The sequence below is a fragment of the Perognathus longimembris genome, chromosome 8 (genome assembly GCF_023159225.1).
Source record: "Perognathus longimembris pacificus isolate PPM17 chromosome 8, ASM2315922v1, whole genome shotgun sequence".
NCBI lineage: Eukaryota > Metazoa > Chordata > Mammalia > Rodentia > Heteromyidae > Perognathus > Perognathus longimembris.
This window is the reverse complement of record NC_063168.1, coordinates 14183558-14190726: the sequence shown is the minus strand read 5'-3', so window position 1 is coordinate 14190726 and position 7169 is coordinate 14183558.

Here is a 7169-nt window from a genome sequence, read left to right as displayed (position 1 = left end):
GCAATCCCAGCTACCCAGGCTTGAGACTTGAGGGATCACGGTTAGAAGCCTGCCTTGCCACAGAAAAGCCTGTAAAATTCTGTCTCTAGCAATGAACAAAAAACTGAGCTGGAAGTGTGGTTCCTGTAAAACACCAGCAAAGCAAGCAGAGCCAGAGTGTGAGGCACTGAGTTAAAGCCCAGCATCAGCAAAAAAGAAAAAATGTCAAGCTTTACAGCAGCTAAGGAAAGGAACCCATGGCTTGTCCAATCTTGTAACTGTTGGCTGTGCAGATGACCTGCAGACATGGGTGAGTATTGGCTGTGCCTGGTTGGAAAAAGTCTTGGGAGCCATGTGTGCAAAGCAGGCTGCTTTCCAAGGCTGGGTGATGGTTTCCCCTTGCCAGAAGGTCTTTCCCCATCAGGAGTCTAGTTTTTGTCCTTAGCAGGCAGTGGTGTAGCTGTTGATTCGTTCCTACTTTGTCCCCCCAGAGGTTCACTTGAAGTCGATCTTTCTTTGGCTTTGGTTCTTTCTTTTGGTCCTTTCTGTCTTTTTCTATCTTTCTTGTCAGTCATGGTGCTTGAGCTCAGGACACCTGGGCTGTGCTGTGTCCCTGAGCTCTTGGTGCTCAAGGCTATCACTCTACTACTTTGAGCCACAGAGCCACTTGTGGGGTTTTTTGAGTGGTTAATTGGAGATAAGAGTCTCACTGGGACTTTTCTGCCTGGGCTGGCTTCAAATGGTGATCTTCAGATCTCAGTTTCCCAAGTAGCTGGGATTATAGGCACGAGCCACCAGTGCCCGGCTCGTTTTAAGTTTTTGTTTTTGTTTTTGTTTGGCCAGTCCTGGGCCTTGGACTCGGCCTGAGCACTGTCCCTGGCCTCTTTTTGCTCAAGGCTAGCACTCTGCCACTTGAGCCACAGCGCCGCTTCTGGCCGTTTTCTGTATATGTGGTGCTGGGGAATCGAACCTAGGGCCTCGTGTATCCGAGGCAGGCACTCTTGCCACTAGGCTATATCCCCAGCCCTCGTTTTAAGTTTTAAACATCATTTACAACCTGCAATTTTTATAGACATACTTGTAGAAGAGTTCTTCAGAAATAATTTCCTACAGGAGACTTTCTTCCTTACACGCCCAGTGATTTCAAGTTACCGAACCTGTTATCCTTGGAAGATCAGATGACTGGAGCGATCCTGGGTGAGAGTTTAGAAATGGGCCTCACATAGGAGAAATTGGGACTGGCTAATGGTGCTGCTGGCATAAAGTAGATACGGGCTCGACAGTCCACAGTCTCCTCTTAATGTCTGACCACTCCTGTCTCCAAGGTTACAGGTGTGAGCCAAGGGGCCATGGACTATTTTGTGGCTTCCTAAACCTAGTCATGTAAGCTGTTCTAGCCAGTCTTAAATGCATATAATTTTGCCTCAGAACCTCTCATAACAAGACATTACTTTCTCCAAAACCTGCATTTTTGAGGCATGGTCTCTGCTTGGGGGTGAGGCTGACTGGGGGCTTGAGACCCTCTTGCCTGCATGTCCTGAGTGCTACAGTTTTTAAGTCTGTGCTACTACCATGTTCCAATTAAACATGTCTTTAAATATGCAGTATGCCAATTAGCAAAAGTGTTGCCTTGTAGAAGAGCTTGTAGCCGCCACTACAAAGAGTGAGACCAATCCGACAGTAGCCCACACACTTGCTAACCTCACTTGGAATTAAAACTTACCTTGGCAATGGCTCATGCCTCTAATCCTAGCTACTCAAGAGGCTCGGGCAATACTAGTCCTACCGAGACTACCCTTACCTTAACCCTAACCATAAATTGAAATCTGAATCTACCTCCAACTCTAATCTTATTGCAACCCCTACCTTTCAGTGTGTGTATATACCAGTACTGGGGCTTGAATTTAGGGCCTTGTGCTCTTGCTTAGCTTTTTCAGTAAAGACTGACATGTTACCGCTCAACCACACTTGCACTTCCAGCTTTTTGCTGGTTAATTGAGGATAACACGTTCATGGGCTTTCATGCCCGGGGCTGGCTTTGGACTTAGCTCCTCAGATTTCAGCCTCCGGTCTAGCTAGGAATACTGACATAGCCATTGTCTCCTGGATACTCCTACCTTTAATCCCAATCATAACCTTAATTTTACCCTACCTCTACATCTAATCTTAACTCTGAAACTATCCCAAACTCTTCATTATAACCCCAACCCTAACTATTCACTAAACCTGACACCCTTCCCACAATAGCATTCCACCTGTCCCTAATCCTCTACCAACCCTTCCCCTAAATCTAGCTTTATAGCTCCCCTAGGCCTAACCCTAACTGTAGTATTATTACAAATCATAGCCATAACCTTACCCCAAACTTCAAGCCTAACTCTAACCATAAACCTACCGCTACACTTACCGGTGCTCCTAACCCTACCTCTAATACCATCTCCTCTCTCTGTGCAAATCCTAGGAATTGAACTCAGCCTAGATGCTGTTCCTGAGCTCTTTGGCTCAAGGCTAGTCCTCTACCACTTTGAGCCACAACTCCTTTTCCAGTTTTCTAGTGATTAACTGAAGATAAGAATCTCAAGGACTTTGTTGTCTGGGCTAACTTCAACTATGATCCTCAAATCTCTGCCTACTTAGTAGCTAGGATTACAGGCGAGAGCCACGGGTACAAGGTCACTTATCACTACCTTTACCTTTAACTCCTTAACATCAACTCCTACCCCTATTCCTAACCCAGATCCCAAACCTAACCCTAACCCTACAGCTGCCCCTACTTAAAACCCTACTTCTAACTAACCCTGATCTTACTGTTAATCTAGCTCTAACCTTAACCTTAAACCTACCCCTAATCCTGTTGTACGATAACTCGATCATGAGAAATGGGGAGCCACATTTTGAGAGATCAAATAGGAAGTCTTTATTGGGAAGCTGCTGTTTGCAGGTGACCTGCAGCCCCTCGATTACACTTAACTCTAAGAAAACTGAGCCATGAGAGTAACAAAGCAAATAAAGAGCAGAAAATTAATACCAATAAACCAGATCAACTCCAGTGGAGAGCTGCAGTTGGATAATGCCCTGGTGATCAGAGGAGAGATGGCGCCTAAATAGTGGCAAGGTCGGGGGCAGGGTCACAGGAATGTCAAGAGTCTCTCAGGTTCAAAGGACAGGACTGACAGGTCGAGTAACCTATCATCCAAGTCCCTGCCCCTGGAATTCAGGCACACCCATCACCTGGAGGTGGGACTTCACATTCCTCCATCATGAATTCAAAATGGCACCAGTTAAAACCAAAGCCCTATGTCACCATGTGGCCAAGATGTCATCTGCCAGACCCAGCCTCCCCATTTCAACCCTAACTCTGTCCCTACTGTAACCTTTAATATTCCTCCAGCTCCTACTCCCACTCTACCCCTAAACATAACCCTAAATCTAACCCTCCCCCTAACCTTAACCCTAACTCTCACCCTACCTCAACCACTAACTGGACCTTTAACCTGTTATGCCAAGTCGCCAAACGACCACCAAGAAGGCCACCGAGACTCAGACGTTCCGAAATGCAAAAGCAAGGCAAGGCTTTATTCAGTCGAGCTGCAACTCAGGCCTTGTCCTACCCACCGACACAGCGGAGGTTAGGAGGAAGCCCCGAGCTGCGATTGCACAGGGCTTATAAAGGCAAAAAAAAAAAGTTACAGCAATCAGGTGTTCAAGCAAGACAAAAAAAAAAGTTACAGCAATCAGGTGTTCAAGCAAGCAAGATTAGGACACAGGTACTGAAGTGCCAGACTTTGAAGTTAGGCCCCATTTTACCACGTGAACCCCATTTTAGAATCGAACCCTGAGCCAATCAGATTTGTACCTGTGTCCTAATCTTGCTTGCTTGAACACCTGATTGTTGTAACCTTGTTCTTTGCCTTTATAAGCCCTGTGTAATTGCAGCTCGGGGCTCCCTCCTAACCTCTGCTGTGTCGGTGGGTAGGACGAGGCCCGAGTTGCAGCTCGCTTAAATAAAGCCTTGCCTTGCTTTTGCATTTCGGAATGTCTGTCTCGGTGGTCTTCTTGGTGGTGGTTTCACGACTTGGCACAACAGTACAAAACTGATTGGCTCAGGGCTCGGAGGCATTCAGTTAGAGTTAAGCATTCCCAGCGGTTAGAGTTCTTGACTGGCTGCACCCTAATAAGCTTGTCCTGGGTTTGCTCACAGGGCCTGCTTATCTCAGGTTTGCGTGGTAAAGTGGGGTTCACGTGGTAAAGTGGGGCCTGACTTCAAAGTCTGGCTCTTCAAACCCTAACCATAAGTTTACCCTACACCTAATCCTAACCCCACCATTAACTCCATCACTAGATCTAACCCTGTCTACCCCCTACCCTACCTCCAACCCTAAATGTATCCCTAATTCTAACTCACCTATCCTATGAGTGCCCAAACCATCTGTTGTCTGGCCCCCTCTTTATTTTATTTATTATTTTTTTTGGCCAGTCCTGGGCCTTAAACTCAGGGCCTGAGCACTGTCCCTGGCTTCTTTTTGCTCAAGGCTAGCACTGTGCCACTTGAGCCACAGCGCCACTTCTGGCCCTTTTCTGTATATGTGGTGCTGGAGAATCGAACCCAGGGCCTCATGTATACAAGGCAAGCACTCTTGCCACTAGGCCATATCCCCAGCCCCCCCTCTTTATTTTTTAAAATTTATTTATTAATTAAATTTTTTGACAAGGTGTTGTGCAAAAAGGGTACAGTTACATAGTAGGGCAGTGTGTACATTTCTTGTGATATCTTACACCCTGTTTTTCTTTCCCTTCCCTAGGTCAGGTAGACATTTATACAATACACAATGTACCAAGAACATATACAGTAGCCACGTGGCCTACCCCAAAGAAAATTCGCCTAGGGCTTTAAATGTAATGTCAACATTAGACAATATGTCGACAATAGTCTTATGTGAACGTACATACATAGCTTTTGAGCTATTGTATTCCACTGAGAGGTCAATTTTTGACCTTTATATGTTGAGTGATTGTTTGGTTTTAGTTACATACTATTGGGTCGCTGCCCCAATCCTGTGGGGAATACTATTTGACAAGCAGTTTTTGGTTTCACAGACCTGGTCTCTACTGTCTCTCTGTCTCCCTTTGTTAACAGTCATATATCAGGGAGATCATGCCCCTTTGTTTTCTGTGTTCTAGGCTTGTCTCACTCAACATTATTTGTTCGAGTTCTGACCATTTCCCTGCGAATAACAATATTTCACCATTCCTAATCGCTGTGTAGTATTCCATTATGTATAGGTACCATATTTTTTGGATCCATTCATCTGTGGAGGGGCATCTGGGTTGATTCCATATTTTGGCTATTGTGAATTGTGCAGCGATAAACATGCAAGTGCAAATGTCTTTTTGATATCTTGGGACCTGCTGTTCAGGATAGATGCCTAGGAGTGGTATGGCTGGGTCATAGGGTAGGTCTATATTGAGCTTTTTGAGAAACCTCCATACTGTTCTCCAAAGTGGTTGTACTAATTTGCACTCCCACCAACAATGGAGAAGGGTTCCTCTTTCCCCGCACCCCCTCCAGCATTTGTTGTTGCCAGAGTTCAGAGTATAGGCCATTCTAACTGGAGTGAGGTGGTATCTCAGGGTTGTTTTTATTTGCATTTCCTTTACTACCAGGGATGTTGAACATTTCCTCAGATGTTTCTTTGCCATTTTTATCTCTTCTCTTGTGAAGTCTCTCTTTAGCAACTTTGCCCATTTCCTAATTGGTTTACTGGGCTTGGAGGGGCTTAGTTTTTTGAGTTCTCTGTAGATGACAGATATTAGGCCTTTGTCTGTTGCTGTGCTGGTAAAGATCCTTTCCCATATGGTTGGCTGTCTTTCTGTTTTGGTGGCTATGTCCTTAGCTGTGCAGAAACTTTAATTTGTAGTAGTCCCATTTGTCGAGTCTCTCCCCTATTTGTTGTGCCCCTGGGACTCTATTCAGGAAGTTCCTTCCTGTGCCTATAAGTTCTAGTGTCTTTCCTACTCTGTCCTTCAGTAGTTTCAAGGATTCAGGTCTGATATTGAGGTCCTTGATCCATTTTGAGTTGATCTTGGTGCATGGTGATAGGCTTGGGTCTACTTTGAGTTTTCTGCATATGGCTGCCCAGTTCTCCCAGCACCAGTAGTTGAAGAGGCTATGTTTATTCCATTGTATGTCTTTAGCTCCTTTGTCGAATATCAGCTGGCTGTAAGAGTGCGGTTTTATTTCTGGATCTTCAGTTCTAATCCATCGGTCTTTCGATCTGTTTTTATACCAATACCAGGCTGTTTTTGTTATGATGGCCCTGTAGTAGAGCTTGAAGTCTGGTATTGTGATACCTCCTGCACTGCTTTTTTTTTTCTTTTTGCCTAGAATTGCTTTGGCTATTCTAGGTCTTTTGCTGTTTCATATGAATTTATGGATTGCTTTTTCTATTTCAGTGAAGAATGTGACTGGGATTTTGATAGGGATTGCATTGAATTTGTATAACAATATGGGCAATATGGCCATTTTCACTATGTTGATTCTGCCTACCCATGAACATAGGAGGTCTTTCCATCTCCTTGCGTCTTCTTTGATTTCCCTTATTAGGTTTTTATAGTTCTCATTAAATAGGTCCATCACGTCCTTGGTTAAATTGATCTGGCCCCCTCTTTAGTATCACCCTACAGGACTAGAGGCACAGAGAGATAATGCTTCCCTGATTCTGACCTCTTTTTTTGGTTTGCTTGTCTCCTTACTGCCCAAAGTACAGACATGAGCCTGGCCAGCCCACAGCAGCAGTGGCAGCCACGGCCTGATAACCACCACCGCTCCTGTGCCTCCCGTCACACAAATGCACAGAAGAAATACATATCCCCAAGTCTGCCATGCCAGAGCTAGAAGCCTATCCCAAGTGGTCTGACACAGCCAGACAAAATCTACCTATCTAACATGTGGTCTGATAAGAGTATCTTTAAAAAGACAACTGTAGGAGCTGGGAATATGGCCTAGTGGCAAGAGTGCTTGCCTAGCATACATGAAGCCCTGGGTTCGATTCCTCAGCACCATATAAACAGAAAAAGCCAGAAGTGTCACTGTGGCTTAAGTGGCAGAGTGCTAGCCTTGAGCAAATAGAAGCCAGGGACAGTGCTCAGGCCCTGAGTCCAAGGCCCAGGACTGGCAAAAAGAAGAAAAA